Genomic DNA, 16,888 nt, shown 5'->3' with positions numbered 1-16,888 from the left:
AGAAAGAAAAAGCCAGCGGGTATGTGTGTAGGCGGGAACACTAAAACATTAACAGTGGCTATTTTTAGAGGGAATATCAGGAATTTTAACTTTCCTCTTTACATTTTTCCTTATATTCTAATTTTTTAATAGTGTCTTTTCAGGCAGTAATTTTTTTAGAGCAATGCAAATGAAGATATTTCAGCATATGAAAGAACAATGCCTGCTTAAAGGAAGTGAAAGGAGTTAGTGGGAACATCTTTGAGGTGGCCCTGGGCACTAAATTTAGCACTAGAACTCTGGCAGCCAAAGGAAAAAGAGAAACATGTTGGTTGTATAAATTTCATAGTATCTCATCTAATGTTTTATGAGAGAGTCTCTTAGGTGGTTTTCTGCATTTCTAACTGTTTTCTCTTGTGAACTTCAGAGCGTGCGACCCTAAATAGATGCTACACGCATATCCCAGTTCTCTGTTACGAAGTGCCCTGAACTTGACTGAACTTGTGTTCACTGAGTACCTGCCATGTACCAGGCTGGGGGCCGAGTGCTAAATCTTCTCTTCCTTGCAACAAAACTCTGATTCATACCTTCCGCTCATCCCCCCCACCCCCCCCCCCCGGAGTCCCATCCCATGCAAATGCTTCTGGTTCTAAAGTCTGGTTCAAGCACCGCTACTAGAGCCTCCAGGGCAAGCCAATCATCCCCTTTTGAGATGCCTGTTGTACCACCAGTCCACATGGGACAATTCAATACATACACATTCCCTCATCTTTTCATAAGCATTCACTATGTCTCCACTATTGGACTGGAAACAAACTGGGAACATGGGCCTATTTTCTCTTATGTATAGAATTCTGGAATTCTAGCATTTTAGAGTTTGAAGGGGATGCCTGATAGCTGGGATGACCAATGCACCCTGGTTTACCTGGGACTTTCCTGGTTTTAGCACTGAAGGTCCCATATCCGGAAAACCTACTTAATCCTGGCCAGACAGCTGGGTACTTTCTAGGTACTCACTAATTATTACTTGATTAGTTGGATTATTTTATATGGTAAAATGCCTACTGGGTGCATTCCAATTTTTAGCTATATATTCACAAAATAATAACCCCTGTATTAACATGGCTCTCTCTACTGCTGTGTTAGTATAATCTTCAGGCAAACTCTGGAAGCAGGAAAAGGCAGGGGTTATTAGTCCAGCTGAGAAAAGTAAGGCAGAGAAGAGTTTTGTAAATTTTTCCAGGTATTAAGTGAGTAGTCAGAATTATGAATTGGGTCTTTTGATTCCTATTCAGGGCGCCCTGGAATTTGAAAATACCCACCATGGAGCTTCCGTTGTTTTAAATAATTGCGCAAGGCTTTTGTGAAGAAAAACACAAATTGTAGTTTGAGATCCAAAAGGCTTGCATAAATGGAACGTGGAATATCATCATCTTTCTAAATGGAACAATTCAATATTATAAAGATTATTTCCCCAAAATTAGTTAATAAGTTGAATGCAGTTTTAACAAAAATTCCAACAAGATTTTTCTTGGAACGTGACAAAATTATTCTTAAGTTCGTCTGCTTACAATACCCACTGAAGAAGAGTTCAAGAAAATTTTGAGAAGGAACAGTTGTGAAGGGGGTAATTGTACTTCTAGGTTTTAAAAGTTATTAAACCACAGTACTTTAAGCAGTGAGGTGTTAGCACAGAATTGATTGATCAATGGAATGAAATAAAAAGTCCAGAAAGAGAACCCAAAGCATCTTAGAAATTTGGTATATGATAAAGCTGGTTCAGGTCAATGGAGAATGATTATTTAGTAAATGATGTTGGGCAAATAGACCGATCATTTAAATGCAAATAGGGACTTCCCTGGTGGCGCAGTGGATAGGACTCTGTGCTCCCAATGCGGGGGGCCCTGGTTCGATCCCTGGTCAGGGAACTAGATCCCACATGCATGCTGCAGCTAAGAGTTTGCATGCCACAACTAAGGAGCCCTGGAGCCGCAACTAAGGAGCCCGCCTGCTGCAACTAAGACCCGGTGCAACCAAATAAATAAATATTTTTTAAAAATAAATGCAAAAAATTTAGGGCTCTATCTCTCCCAAAATGCCCAAATAAATTAACTTTTAATGTAAAAAAAATAATGCTGCAAAAGAATCAGAAGAAGAACCAGTGAATGTTTATGTGATCTTTGGGAGAAGAAAACCTTTCTAAATAAAACATGAAAGGTAGACATCATAAGGGTGAAAACAGATTAAATTTGACTACATGAAAAATACATTTTTTAAAGGTTTAATAGAAATGACACTGTGGGAAAAACCTTTGCTGTGTATATGACAATTTGAAAGAATTCTTACAAATCATTAAGAAAAAGATAAACATACTAATAGAAAAATGGCAAAGTACACAATTTGCCACAGAAGTACAAATTATTAAAAGTTCTATTTCCTTAGTAAGCAAATGAAAGTAAATAAAAACCAAAAAGTTCTCCCCCTCCATTTTTTATCTTACCTAATGATATTGGAAAAAAAAATTAAAACCATAATATCCTTTGCTGATGGGAGAATAAATCAGCAGCCTTCCTGTAAGGCCAGTTGTAATAGGAATTAAAGCCTTATTAACCTGCGTTCATTTTGATCCAGCAATTCCACAACTATACATATTTTTAAGTAATAATAAAAGATATGTGCAGATACCTCTTTATAACTATGTGCGTGGGAATTTTATTTATTGTAGTTAAAAGGAAGAAACAACTTAATGTCTAGTTCTAGGGAATTGGTTGCATAAATGACAGAATATTGCTCCAGTAGAATGAGAGGCAATTATACAAATATACTTTGCAGTTAATGTCGTAGAAGAATATTTAAGGACATGAAAAATATTCATGACGATGTATATTGCTAAGTGAAAAAAAGCATGTTACTAGGCTGTATTCATAGCATGACCCTGTGTTTGTTTACACCCATATGTAAACATATACCCAGAACATGACTTGTGCATTACAAATGATTTGTTCTTTTTTTACGTTTTTGCATTTCTACTGTACACATTTATTGACTTTTTAATAAGAAAAATTAATAATTACTATTAATTATTGTTAAAGAGAACTTAGATCCTGAGTTAGTGTTTTTTTTTTGAGGGTATGGAATTGTTTGTGTGCTATGTTATATATTTCTGTAATGCTTGAACTTTGTTTACTGAATTTGATCATTTTTATAGTCAAAAGGAAACAATTTTAAAAAATAAAGGGCTGGGGAACAAAGAAGTTCATACTCTTTAATCCAACAATTTAACTTTTAGAAACGTTCTTAACCCTGAATATGAGTAAATATTTATACAGAGATTGCTCATCATAGCAGTATTTACAACAGAAAAAACAAACAAAAGCCTGATAAAAAAACATATAAGCACCATTTAAACAATACAGAGCTAGATAAATTATGACAGGCCCATTAGATGAACCTACAGCAGCATAGTGAAGTCAGCATGAATCCAGCCTGCCTGGATTCAAATCTCAGCTCCACCATTTACTTGCTGTGTGACTTTTCACAAGTTACTTAACCTCTCTGCTTCAATTTCCTCTAGTAAAATGAGGATAACAATAGTACCTACATCATTGGATGGTTATGAGGATTTTGAAGTCAGAGCTCATGCAGGAAACAGATGACACACTCAAATTAGATAATTTGCGTAGAGTTTAATAAAAGGACTCTTTACAGAGGTGTGGACAGGGTGTAGTGAAACCACCAAGGATAGTGCAGTACTCTGGGCAAGTAGTAGTAGGAAGTCATAGGGAGCAATTGGGCAGGTATTGGAACCTGGAGAGAGAGAGAGTTCCTAGGAGGAGCTGTGCTCTTTGTGAAAAGCCCAGTGACCCTTCCTACCTTAACCTCACCCTCCAGGCTTCTTCTGAGACATCTGTGATAAGTCTGCCACTGCTGCAATAATGGTGCATATAAACAACCCCAAATCTCACTGGCTACAAACTGCAGACATTTGTTTTTCTCACTCCCAGGTTGACTGAAGCAGCTCTGCTTCAGGCTTTAGGTTGTTTGGGTTCAGGTCAGCTTCTTATTTTGGGAACAGCCACCAAGAGGCCAAACCAAACAGGCAAGTCGCTTTCAGGCCTCTGCTCACACCAAGTGTGCAAACATTCCATTGGCCAAAGCATGTCCCATGACTGAGACTAAAGTAAACAGAGTAGAGCTATTTATATTCCACATACTCTAGTAGAAGGCAAACTCCCATGGCAAATCCTGACACAGGGAGAGAGGAAGAGAGTGGAGTTGGGAATGATAATCCAATGACAACTTGTCATTGGCCAAATCCAAGGAAGTGAGAGGGCACAGAAGCCGGGTGATGCAGTCTGTACAGGTCGGCCTTCGGGGGCACAGAGCAAGGTGGAAGAGGGTAGAGGGGTCTGGAGAGGCAAACAAAAATATCTATGCAGGATTACGTGAGTTAATATTTTTGACGAGTTTAGGATAGTGATTGGCATGTAAAAAAATACTATAATAAGTGTTAAATGAAATAATAAAATACGGTGCCATTGGAAATGATGTTTTCAAGAATATTTAATCAAACATTTTAAATATTTATAATTAACTGTTAAATGAAAGAGGTTATAGAGCAGCTGTACATTATAATATCATTTAAAAATACAATATACCTAGAAGAAAGACTGGGAGGAAACGTAGCAAAATAATAATGTTGTTGCTGGGAGGTAGAATCATGGGGAATTTTTTCCTTTCTGTGCTCTGTGTTCAGAAATAGGTTGCCACATATGATCTCATTGGTTGTGCACTGCACAACTCCAGGAGCCCCATTTGTCCCTCTGCAGCTTATACAACCTTCAGCTTATACAACCTCCTTCATTGCCCACAGCTTCTAAAACACACATGTATTACCCTTGTGTAACCAAATAAATGCAATAAAAATTGCAACCTTGCTTTTTCTCCCTAAAACTCTTCAAAGACAACAGAAATTGACCTAGTTTGGCATTTTCACTAGAGTGGCAAAGAAATTATTCCAGTATAGTTGTCCTTCAGGATCCTGGGGGAATGGTACCAGGACCCTCATGGATACTAAAGTTCATGGATGTGCAAGTCTCTTTTATACAATGGTGTAGTAGTTGCATATAACCTACACAATCCTCCTGTACACTTTAAATCATCTCTAGATTACTTATAATACCTAATCCAATGTAAATGCTATGTAAATAGTGTGCAGCAAGTTCAAATTTTGCTTTTGGGAACTTTCTGGAATTTTTTCCTCTGAATATTTTTGATCTGTTGTTTGGTTGAATCTGCAGATGTGGAATCCACAGATAAGGAGGGCCGATTGTGCTCTAAGATGATTGTTATAAGGCACACTCACCAACGCTTGAGGCAATCGAGGTTATACAGTCACCGTTGCAGAACTGAAAGGTATTTCTTCATGCATGTCGTATAAATAGAGAAAACATGTTTGGCCTGCGTGAGTTACTACAATTTTTAAAATCCTGTAATATATCTTCTTTAGCGGAGAAATTCAGAACTGCTGGATGAGAAATGATGAATATAAGAATGAGATATTTCTACTAAATCCACAATGGAGAAGATTTAAAGTAAAATGAAAGCTTCTCTCCCCATGCCCAAGATGAAATGAGCCTAGCTCTTAAAGGCATTCAGGCCAACCCTGCACTTCCTGTCTCTGTATTTCTTGTTATATGAGATAATAAGTATCTTTACTACTTAGGCCACTGTATTCTATTACTTGAAGCCAAAAATTATATGTATTCTCTTCAAAGCCCTCCCTTCCCAAGATAGAGTTAAACATCCCTTCCTCTGTGTGTCCACAATCCCTGTGTATGTACCTCTATTCTAGAATTTAACGTATAGTGTAATAGTCATTGACATGACTTGTTTATGAGATCATCCAAAAAATTCATGGATTTTCCTTTCATTTTTGTAACCTCAGTATCCTTCTTGGTACCCAGCGCAGAAGCATTTGTTGAGTAGGTGTCAAGACTTCCTATGTTCACTGTTCTGGGAGGCGTGGAGGGCACTGTCTCTTGAGAGTGTGGGACAACGGTGGACAGCCCATGTACATACTTGGGTGAGCCTGTTGGGAAAGGCTGAGTCACAAATACCCTAGAGAACCTCCAGCCCTGAGCTCCCGACAGCGCACTCCTGAAAACTGGGAGACAGAACCAAAAGCCGTCCTAGATGCGGGGTGGGGCAATTCAGAAGAGTATGTCTCTTTTCCCATTTGGTTCTTAGGATCCTTTTTAGGTATTATTTTTATTTTTTAATAAAAATATTTTTGGAGATTAAAATGTCGGTTTCATTGCAAAGTTAGATTGGAGGGTGTGGCTTGGTTGTGAAGGCAAATGCGTTTGCTAATACTCTCCTGTTTCGAACTTAACCCTCCAAAATGCCATCCTCCACCCCTGCTGGGACAGAAGCTGTCCTGTTTGGCTTACCACATGGCTGGGGGTACAGACCAGAAAACACCTGCCCTCCACAGAGCAGGTTCCCAAGCAAAAGTGAAGTCAGAAAGCCAGGCCTGCCAGGGGAGCATATACAAAGACATGAACTTCTACACTGGAGTACTGGTGCTGCACATTCTTTGTAATCTTTTTCACTTTCCTCTCCTGGCTTGGATCATTGAGAGGTCACAGTATTTAAACATTTCCCCCAACCTTGGTTTGGCTTTTGCTTTCTTACAATATGAAGAAGGTAGCTTCCGAACCAGCTGAGGAATGTGAGTGGCAGAGTGTGGACTGTTTCGTGTTTGATATCATCATATTTTGATACTTTCTCCACAAAGTCTCAGTGTGACGGCTGGAATGATCATTGGCAGAAATACACAGGATTCTGAATTTGAAAGTTTGGGCCGCAGGTTGCAGTAAAAGTAACCAGTCCAGGGTGCTATTTTCAGAGTTCAAATATCCTAATGGGCAAATCTGCTAAACCAATTTGGAAAGTGTTAATGGGAAAGAATAGGTTTATGTGTTAGACCACCCAAACCTCATTTGCTTTTTTTATTTGATTTTTTTTTTTTTTTTTTTGCGTTACTCGGGCCTCTCACTGTTGTGGCCTCTCCCGTTGCGGAGCACAGGCTCTGGACGCGCAGGCTCAGCAGCCATGGCTCACGGGCCCAGCCTCTCCGCGGCATGTGGGATCTTCCCGGACCGGGGCACGAACCGGTGTCCCCTGAATTGGCAGGCGGACTCTCAACCACTGCGCCACCAGGGAAACCCTTTATTTGATTTTTATTGGAGTATAGTTGATTTACAATGTTGTGTTAGTTTCTACTGTACAGCAAAGTGAATCAGTTATGCATATACATATATCTGCTCTTTTTTAGCTTATTTTCCCTTATAGGTCATTACAGAGTACTGAGTAGAGTTCCCTGTGCTATACAGTAGGTCCTTATTAGTTATCTATTTTATATATAGTAGTGTGTATATGTCAATCCCAATCTTCCAATTTATCCCTCCCCCTGCTTTCCCCCAGGTAGTAAGTCAGAGAAAGACAAATATCATATGGTATCACTTATATGTGGAACCTCATTTCCTTTTCAGTAGTCACTTTCAATGTCTTGCCTGAAAGGAGGGTGTCCCATAGGAATGGTAAGCCATGTGGCAGGTCTCTTCAGGGAGGCGGCTTTATCTGGCACCCCTAAATCACGGCTTATAGGAAGCTCCTACTTTATTCTCCCCCTCACAAGGCCATGTAAGATTGTAAGAATGCAGTGGAAAAGGGGGAATTTTCCAGGTTTAATTCAGGAGCAAAGCACAGATGGCCCCAGAGCAGGGACCCTTCCAGCCCCACGCCATCATGATACATTTCACCAGCTTGGGCAGAAACAGGAAGTAGGTGAGGGCAACACAGAGCCCTGAGAATGTGACCAGGGCACCATTTCTGGGTTCTGTAGAGTAAGTTGACCGGACCAGGCTCTCTCCAACCAGTTTGAGACTCAGCCTCTCCTGTCAGCCTCCTCAGCCTAATACTGCCTTGGGCCCCAAAGTCCACAGTTCACCAGTCCCAGGCTCCATGACACAGCCACAATCCCTGTGCTGCTAATCCTGGCCAACTGTCAAGTTAATGAGTCTCCGGGGTTCTTAGGGGACTGGGCAAGAGTGTGGATGACTCAGTGTGGCCCATCCCCGTTATTAGAGAAACAGCTCAAAGCAAATGGTTTGTGACGGTGAGTTAGTAATTTCAGCTTCATTAGAGAATATCTTGTGGAAGGTGCAGCAGTGAATAGCATTTGCAGACCTTTTAAGACTAATTTTTGTGTCACAGAAGAAAGGGGAAGTTAGAGTAAATAGCCTGAGACTCAGATGATTTATTTCTCAGTTTAGACTTGCGTGTTTCATTCACTTCTGGGACGTTTCTTCTCTTCTATCTGCCTTTGGGGATCAACATTGAAAGAGGAGTGAGTCATCATTTGGCCACGTCTTCTTTTCTGTGTTTAATCCCTTAATGTAAAAGAGAATTAGGCAAGAGGATTAAGAGAGATTAAACAAGATTCATTATTGAATTATTAAAAATTAAGCTCTGGCTTCAAACAGCCTAAGAGGAGGTGCATACAATAATGTAAGGGACACAAACACTCCACAAAAACTCCTTATTCAAACACAAGAGATGGTATCCATTTGTTCTTGATAAAAATCAATGGTTAACAATAATACACTCAAAAGATATCATAATGTCTCTTCATTCACAAAGAGACCCTACCAACCCGCCTCTGGGAGGGTTGGGACTTAGAGAAAAATAGCTCTAGTCCTGAGATGGGTTAACCTGATATTTCTCTTCATCTGCTATAGGACTAGGTCTTCTTACCCAGTGGGTACTCAGCATTTCCAACCGATACGCCATCAAACGCTTGTAGGATTTATAAGCCCCTAAGTAGTACTCTAGGGCAGGGCTTGAGTGAGATACTGAAAATGAACAAACTTCCCCTTCATCCTTTTGAATCACAGACGTAGCCTCTGAGGTCAGCTTCTCAATCTCTTCAGGCCTTCAAGTCTTTATGTGGGAGAACCAGGGAAAATTCTGAAAAAATTAAAATTAGGTTTTTCTCAGAGAACCTCTCAAAAAATGAAAATTTTAGATTATAGAAAGATGTATAAAACCTTTAAGATAAGATGGTCATGGTTTGCACATTCAGCTTTATTCCTCTGAAGACATTTCTTTTTAAAATAATTTTTTAAAATATTTATTTATTTATTTACTTGGCTGCATGGGGTCTTAGTTGTGCCATGCGGGATCTAGTTCCCTGACCAGGGATCGAACCTGGGGCCCCCTGCATTGGGAGTGTGGAGTCTTAACCACCGGATCACCAGGGAAGTCCCTGAAGATATTTCTGAAACTACAAAATAAGGGAAATTTCTGTAGGGTCCGCGCAGTCTCAGATTACACTTCGAGACTTCAGAGGCAGAGTGAGACTCTCAAAAGACAAAATGTGTGTTTGCCTTCAGAGCTGCTGTGATTTTCATGAGGACTCACTGCCTTCTCTTTGTGGGCTTGTGGCTGCTGTGTTTAGTCTAGAGCAAAGGTTTATATAACTCTCTACGAGGACCACGGATGGACAACTAGGGGTTTTTGAACCCCATGAACTTGTAGCAATTTTCATGATACATGTATTGGTTGGGGCAATATGGAGGATCCAAAGCTTTCATTAGATTCTCAGAAAAGTCCATGACTTCATATGGAAGAGGGTTCCAAGGCTTTTCCAAGGCTGGAGCATCTGCATGCTTTCTGGTTCAGCAGTAGCTCCACACCTGAAACATAGGTAATGTTATTATACTCACCTTACAGATGAGGAAACAGGCTGACAGAATTTTAAAAACCCATCGAGGGTTTCCCTGGTGGTGCAGTGGTTGGGAGTCTGCCTGCCAATGCAGGGGACACAGGTTCGTGCCCCGGTCCAGGAAGATCCCACATGCCGCGGAGTGGCTGGGCCCGTGAGCCATGGCCGCTGAGCCTGCGCGTCCGGAGCCTGTGCTCCGCAACGGGAGAGGCCACAACAGTGAGACGCCTGAGTACCACACACACACACACACACACAAAAAAGAAACCCATCGAACCTCCCACAGCTGGTAAATGGTAAAGCCAGGTTATAAACCCAGGTCTGTCTGACTTCAGAAACTGAGCCTCTCATTAGTGGGCAATGCTTTGTCTACATTTAACAGGTTTAAAAGAATAAGATCTGGAATTTGTTAGGGCTCTCCCAGCTTTCCCGAATCTTTACGGTAGCATCCCTGACAGGTGACCCAGCTCTGTCCGAACCCTTCTGGGGATGGGAGCTTCCTACCTCACCAGGGATCAGTTCTGTTGTTGAACTTAATGAGCGCTTTTCAAATATAAAACCCCAATTTACCTTATGATTGGATGCTGGCAAGGTGCTTTCAAATATAGTGAAATACAGAATGTCTTCAGGTGTGCTATCCAGGACTGGAGTCTGAAATTCTGAAGCATGAAGACCTCTGCTTCTCTCCCTCTTCAAAGTGGGTCACATGGGGGAAGGTGGCCTGTGTTGGAAAATCCAAACATGCACATCAAGAAAGAATCTAACATGTGGAATGATGGACAAGGCAATCATTCAAAGACATCAAAAGGTGTGCTTTGAAAATGAGAATGACCTGACAGTTTCCGTATACAGCAAAATCTTTATTAGCTGACATTGGAGGTCTTTTTTTCTCTAGCTTCTTTGGTAAAAATGATCCTTTTTGTATCTCCTTTATGCTTTAGTGAATAAGAAATCTGGAAGGTGGTGGAGGATGCTTTCCGAGAGTATTGGTGGTTTCTTGTGAGCTCAAGTTCTTTCCTGCCTCTCAAAAGGTCCTCAATGATAGATGACTTAAATGCCTTAAAAAATGGAAAGCATTTATCAGTAATGTTAGTAAATTAGAAAAATTACTATTATCTCCTGAGTAAACTATTCTTTTTGGGGCAGTTAGTCTTCATAGATGGTCACTAAGGGTCCACGCCTCCCAGGACTCATGCCTCAGAATCTAGACTAGCCCAATGGAGTGTGATGGGAGTGATGCTGTGCCAGTTCCGAGCATCAGCCTTAGAAAGGTCTCAAAGCTTCCACTTTTGCATTTTTGTGAGCTCTGTGCTGCCATGTATCAATCCAACTACTCTCATGCTGGAGGGGCCATGTAGAGAGAGAGAGAGAGATGCCCCAGTATGATGTGGAAAGAGAGAGTCCCAACTGCTCAAGTATTGCATCTGAGTTCAGCCTTCCAGCCATCCCTGTGAAGTCACCAGACATGTATCTGAGCTATCTTGGATGTTCTGTGTAGTCGAACTTCCAGGTGACTGCAGCCCCAGCCGATATCACACTGAGCAGAAGAACCACCCAGCTGAGCCTAGCCAACCTACAGAATCATGAGAGATAATAAACTGGTTATTTTAAGCCCCTAAGTTGTGGGATGGTTTGTTACATAGTAATAGATAACCAAACACTTTTCATATTCATTTAGCAAAACTGATTATTTTTATGGGTAAACAAAGTTGATAAAAATACATATTATAGCAAAGTGATTAAAAACACTCACTTATCTTGCAAAACACCCAATCAGAAAAACTGATTATTTTTATGGGTAAACAAAGTTGATAAAAATACATATTATAGCAAAGTGATTAAAAACACTCACTTATCTTGCAAAACACCCAATCAGAAATAAGCCTCATTAAAGCAGTATTCTAACCACAGTGAGATAGTGCTTTATAACCACTAGGATGATTACAATCAAAAAGGCAGATAATAATAAGTGCTGACAGGGATGTGGAGAAGTTGGAGCCCTCATACACTGCTGATGGGAATGTAAAATTGTGCAGCTGCCTCAGAAAGCAGCCTGGCAGTTCCTCAAAATGTTACTTATAGAGCTGGCATGGGACCCAGCAACTCCACTACTAAGTATATACCCAAGAGAAATGAAAACATATGTTCTCATAAAAACTTGTAAAAGAATGTGCATAGCAACGTTATTCATAATTGCTGAAAAGTGGAAATAACTCAAATGTCCATCAACTGATGAATGGATAAATAACATGTGGTATTATCTATACAAGGGAATTGTACGGATAAAAAGGAATAAAAAGGGATGAAGTATGGATACATGCTACAGCATAAATGAACCTTGAAAATGTTAAGTGAAAGAAGCCAATCACAAAGACCAGATACTGTATGATTCTGTTTATATGAAATGTCCAAGCAAATCTGTAGAGACAGAGTGTAGATTAGTGGTTGCCTAGGGCTGGAAAGCAATGGAGAGTGACTGTTAATGGGTACAGAACTACTTTTTGGTATAATGAAAATATTCTATAATTGAATGTGTTGATGATTTCAACCTCCGTGAATATACTAAAAACATTTAATTGCACATTTTAAATGGGTGACTTGTATGGTATGTGAATTGTATCTCAGTAAAGGTGTTACCAAAAAAAGAAAGTCAATCTCCTATAAGACTGATGTTCATTTTGTTTTGACTGCTTTGGGCACCAGACTCTTGCCTATGATCAGATAAGGCTAAATCAACCCAGATAGCTAACAGCAGTTGAATGGGCTTTTTGATGGGGGAGTTTATAGAAACAACATATGAAACGAGAGCTGAATGACAATTTATTATGCAGTTAATATAGTGTAAACTTACAGTTAATATTCTTAGCTTCTTCTTATCAATGAGGTGAAGATCAATACAGAGATTTGGTCTGAATCCTTAAATTCTCTGATTGTGAGGTTTGTTAAGTCACCTCTTGGGACCTGCTGTGTTCTAATTATGACGTGATATTAGCTTGTCAGTATGAGGGCAGTATTGCCCCCTCCTCAATTTCCCAGAAAACAAAACAATGTTCATAACTATATTTGCAGAAACTGTCAAAAGTATCTGAGTTCATTACCTACATAGAAAACATAAGTTCCAGTTAGACTATTCTGCAGCAGCGTAATAGCACATTTTTCATTGTCTAATGGCCACTGAATGATTGACTTTTGTAGATGTTTTAGGTGGTTTTTTATTTATTATTATTTTTTATTTTATTTATTTTTGGCTGCGTCGGGTTTTCGTTGCTGCACGTGGGCTTTCTCTAGTTGCGGTGAGCGGGGGGTTACTCTTAGTTGCCATGTGCGGGCTTCTCACTGAGGCGGCTTCTCTTTGGTGCGGAGCGCAGGCTCAGTAGTTGTGGCGCCCGGGCTTAGTTGCTCTGCTGAATGAGGGATCTTCCAGAACCAGGGCTCAAACACGAGTCCCCCGCGTTGGCAAGCGGATTCTTAACCCCTGTGCCACCAGGGAAGCCCCGTTGTAGGTGTTTTTGAAAAAAATATGTATGCTCTACTTGTTGTGATGTGCAATTTTATACGTATCCATTAATTTAAGCTTAATTGTGCACTTATGTCCTCTATAGCCTTATAATATTTTAGCTACTTCATTTAGAATTATAAATATAATATTTACTCATTGATACCCTAAAATGTGTCAGGTCCCATGCCAGGCTCTAAGGATTCAGTCCTGATCAGTACACAGTTCCTGTCCTCGCAGAGCTCACAGTAGATGACAAATGTCTCAGCGAATGAGGATATAAGAACTGCAATGCCAGTTTGTATTTACTTGGAATGTACATTTTTAATTTATAGGTATACTTAATTTAAACCTTTGCCTTTTTATCTATTTTTTTAAATAAAATAATGTTAAAATCTATGGTCGTGAAGTCATCAAATTCTCTGTTAGATCTGTTAATTTTTGCTTAATATACTTTGAGTCTCCTTTGTTAGATGCACCAGTTCAGGATTTTTATAACTTCCTGATGAATTCTCTCTTTTATCTCCTGCAGTGTCTAATCTTCACACAATCCAGTAAAACTTTCATTTTCCTCTCTAGAGGTTCAATTTGGGTCTTTTTATATCTTACCATGCTCAATCTTTCCTCTACCTTCTTGAATTTATAGAATATCGTTACAATAACTTTTAATGTTCTTATCTACTAATTCTGTCATCTGCACTGTTTCTGGATGTGTTTCTATTGATAGATTTTTCTCCTCATTGTGGGTCAGAGTTTCCTGCTTCTTTGCATCCCTGGTAAGTTTTGATTGGTTGCCAGACATTGTGTATTTTACCTTGTTAAATGCTGGATGCTTTGTATGCCTGTAAATATTCTTGAGCTTTGTTCTGAGACACAGTTAAATTACTTGGAAACAGTTTGATCCTTTTAAGGCTTTTTTATTTTCAAGCTTTGTTAGGAGGGATCCAAGTAGACTTTAGTCTAGAGCTGATTTTTCCCCACTACTGAGGCAGTACCCTTCTGGTTACTCAATGCCCTATGAATTACAGGGTCTTCCACTCTGTCTGATGGGAGCCCAATCCTTCCTAGTCCTGTGTCATCTCCCTGGATTGCTACCTCTGCTCTTTTTGGGTCATTCATTCTTTGGCTGTGGGTAGGTTTCTCACACTCATGGGCTGATGAGCATTCAGCTGAGGACTCAAGGGGGATCCTGTGCAGATCTCTGGGACTGACTTCCTCTGTGTGCAATTTCTCCTCTCCACTACTGTGCCTGCAAACTCCAACAGCTTTGGCTTCCTTAGACTCCCGGGATTTATCCCTTCAACTCAGAGACCCTGCATCTGCCTGGGTTCCCCCTGCCTGGCTATGGCTAGAAACTCTCCAGCACGAAACTGGAGCAATCGTAGGGTTCACTAATGTGTTTGCCCTTTCAGGGATCACTGTGCTGTGTGATGTCCAAAGTCTAAAAGACCTTTGTTTCAAATATTCTGTCCAGTTTTTTAGTTGTTCCAGGCAAAGAGGGTAAATCCAGTTCTCGTTACTCCATCTTGGCTGGAAGATGAGGTCTACTTAATTTCTAGTAACGCTTTTTGCCTTAATATCTATTTTTGTCTGGTATTGCCACACCAACTTTCTTTCCACAAGTATTTGCCAGGTGTTTATATGTCCATCTCTTTACTTAGAGCCTTCTTATATCATGTGTCTCAGCTTTGTCTCTTTAAAAAGAACTTAGCAGTTGGACTTTATCTCCTAGTCTGAGAATTTTTGTTCTTTAAACACTGGGTTTAATCGTTTAAATTTATAGGGGTTAGTAATCTATTTGGATTTATTTCTATTTCCTTTTTTGTGCTTTTCCTTTATTATGCTTTTTCTTTTTTCTTTTATTGCTTTCTATTGTATTAATATAGTTTTTCTTATGCTCCCCCTTTTTATTTCTACAGGTTTGGAAGTTATGTATTCTATTTTTGTTCTTTTAGGAGTTACACTCTGAATTTTAATATGCATTCTTGACATAATAAAGTACAAACCTAATTGGTATTGCCATCCCCCCCTAAAAAAATACAAGGTCTTGGGCCTCCCTGGTGGCGCAGTGGTTGAGAGTCCGCCTGCCGATGCAGGGGATACGGGTTCGTGCCCCGGTCTGGGGGGATCCCATATGCCGCGGAGCGGCTGGGCCCGTGAGCCATGGCTGCTGGGCCTGCGCATCCGGAGCCTGTGCTCCGCAACGGGAGAGGCCACAACAGTGAGAGGCCCGCATACCACAAAAAAAAAAAAAAAAAAAAAAAAAAAAAAAAAAAAAAAATACAAGGTCTTATAAAGATTTAATTCCTTTCTCTGTCTCCCACATTCCACATTACTGTGGCCTAAAATGTATTTCCATCTTGTTTTTAAACATCCCCAACAAATTAGTAATTTTTTTTTTTTTTTTTTGCCATACCATGTGGCATGTGGGATCTTAGTTCCCTGAGCAGGGATTGAACCTGCACCCCCTGCATTGGAAGTGCATTGTCTTAACCACTGGACCACCAGGGAAGTCCCCAAATTAGTAATTTTTAATAGTCAATGTTTATTAGGGTTTAGATTACCCATTTGCTCACACTGCTTCATGCATCACACTCCTTCAACTATAATACCATCCTACTGAAGAATGTCCTTCAGGAATTCTTTCCCTGAGAGTTAGTGAGACATGAACTCTGAGTCTTTTGTTTGTCTGAAAATGTCTTTGTTTTATTCTGTGCTCAGTGTAAAAACATGATTTTGCTGAATATAGAATTCCAGGTTGACAATTACTTTCCTTAATACATTGAAGATATTGTTTCATTTTCTTTCTGGCATTTGTTATCTGATAAGAAGTCTGTTCTCAATAATTATTGTTCTTTTGTAGACAGTCTGTCTTTCCAGTTTGGCTGGATTTATCTCTTGTCTATATTGTTCTGCAGGTGTGATGATGTGTTTAGGTGTGGATTTGTATTGTATTATTTATTCCGTTCAAGACAATTTACTACTTCAATTAGAAAGGCTCATTATGTTCAATACTGTCCTGCACCACCTGGATCCCTCTTCAGGACTGAAGGACCTAATCCCCCAGATGCTAGGAGCTGGGGGTGCTTCCAGAAGACAACGCTCAGATGTCAGCCTTCTCCAGGAATTGCCCTCAGCTGAATAGTGCTGTTTTGCTCAAGAGGTTACACCCCTTCCTAAGGGCAGTCGGCATCCAGTGATTCGTCAATACAGGGGTACAAAGAGCCAGCCCTCTTGTCTCAATGTGGGACAATTCTAAAGGTCCTTAGCGTCAGAGCTCCCTTTGGTAGGATAATCAACCAGTCCTTTACCAAGGACTTGTGCCTCTAAAACCCCTCAATCTTGCATCCTGGGAAACCCCTCGATCCTGGGCAAACGGGGACAATTGGTCATCCTTCCCATGAAGTTGGCCGAAGTCTTTGTTGAGGCTGCATCACACCTCACCTTCTCCCTCTGCCCAGTCCTGCTTCCATCCCTTCCACTAATATTGATCTCAAGAGCTCTCCATAATAAGCCTCCTGCACACTAATCTCTGTTTCAGTCTACTTCCCAGGGAACCGAACCTACAACATTAATGTCTTTCCAAATTTAATTATAGAAAATTTCTCTTTAAATAGTGCCTT

General features: G+C 40.2%; 1 long non-coding RNA gene across 1 annotated transcript in view; it reads left to right on the top strand.

Annotated features, from left to right (window-relative positions):
• The first annotated feature begins 5,281 nt into the window (after window positions 1-5,281).
• The window catches only part of LOC307059800, a 36,952-nt gene continuing 25,345 nt past the window's right edge, over window positions 5,282-16,888 (top strand). The window contains exon 1 of the long non-coding RNA XR_013811140.1: window positions 5,282-5,394. This is a non-coding gene — a long non-coding RNA (uncharacterized lncRNA). The remainder of the gene's footprint in view (window positions 5,395-16,888) is intronic.

Source organism: Hyperoodon ampullatus (genome assembly GCF_949752795.1).
Source record: "Hyperoodon ampullatus genome assembly, chromosome: 10".
Classification (NCBI taxonomy): Eukaryota; Metazoa; Chordata; class Mammalia; order Artiodactyla; family Ziphiidae; genus Hyperoodon; species Hyperoodon ampullatus.
The sequence above is the reverse complement of the archived record's forward strand: the minus strand, read 5'-3'. Positions and strand labels throughout refer to the sequence as shown.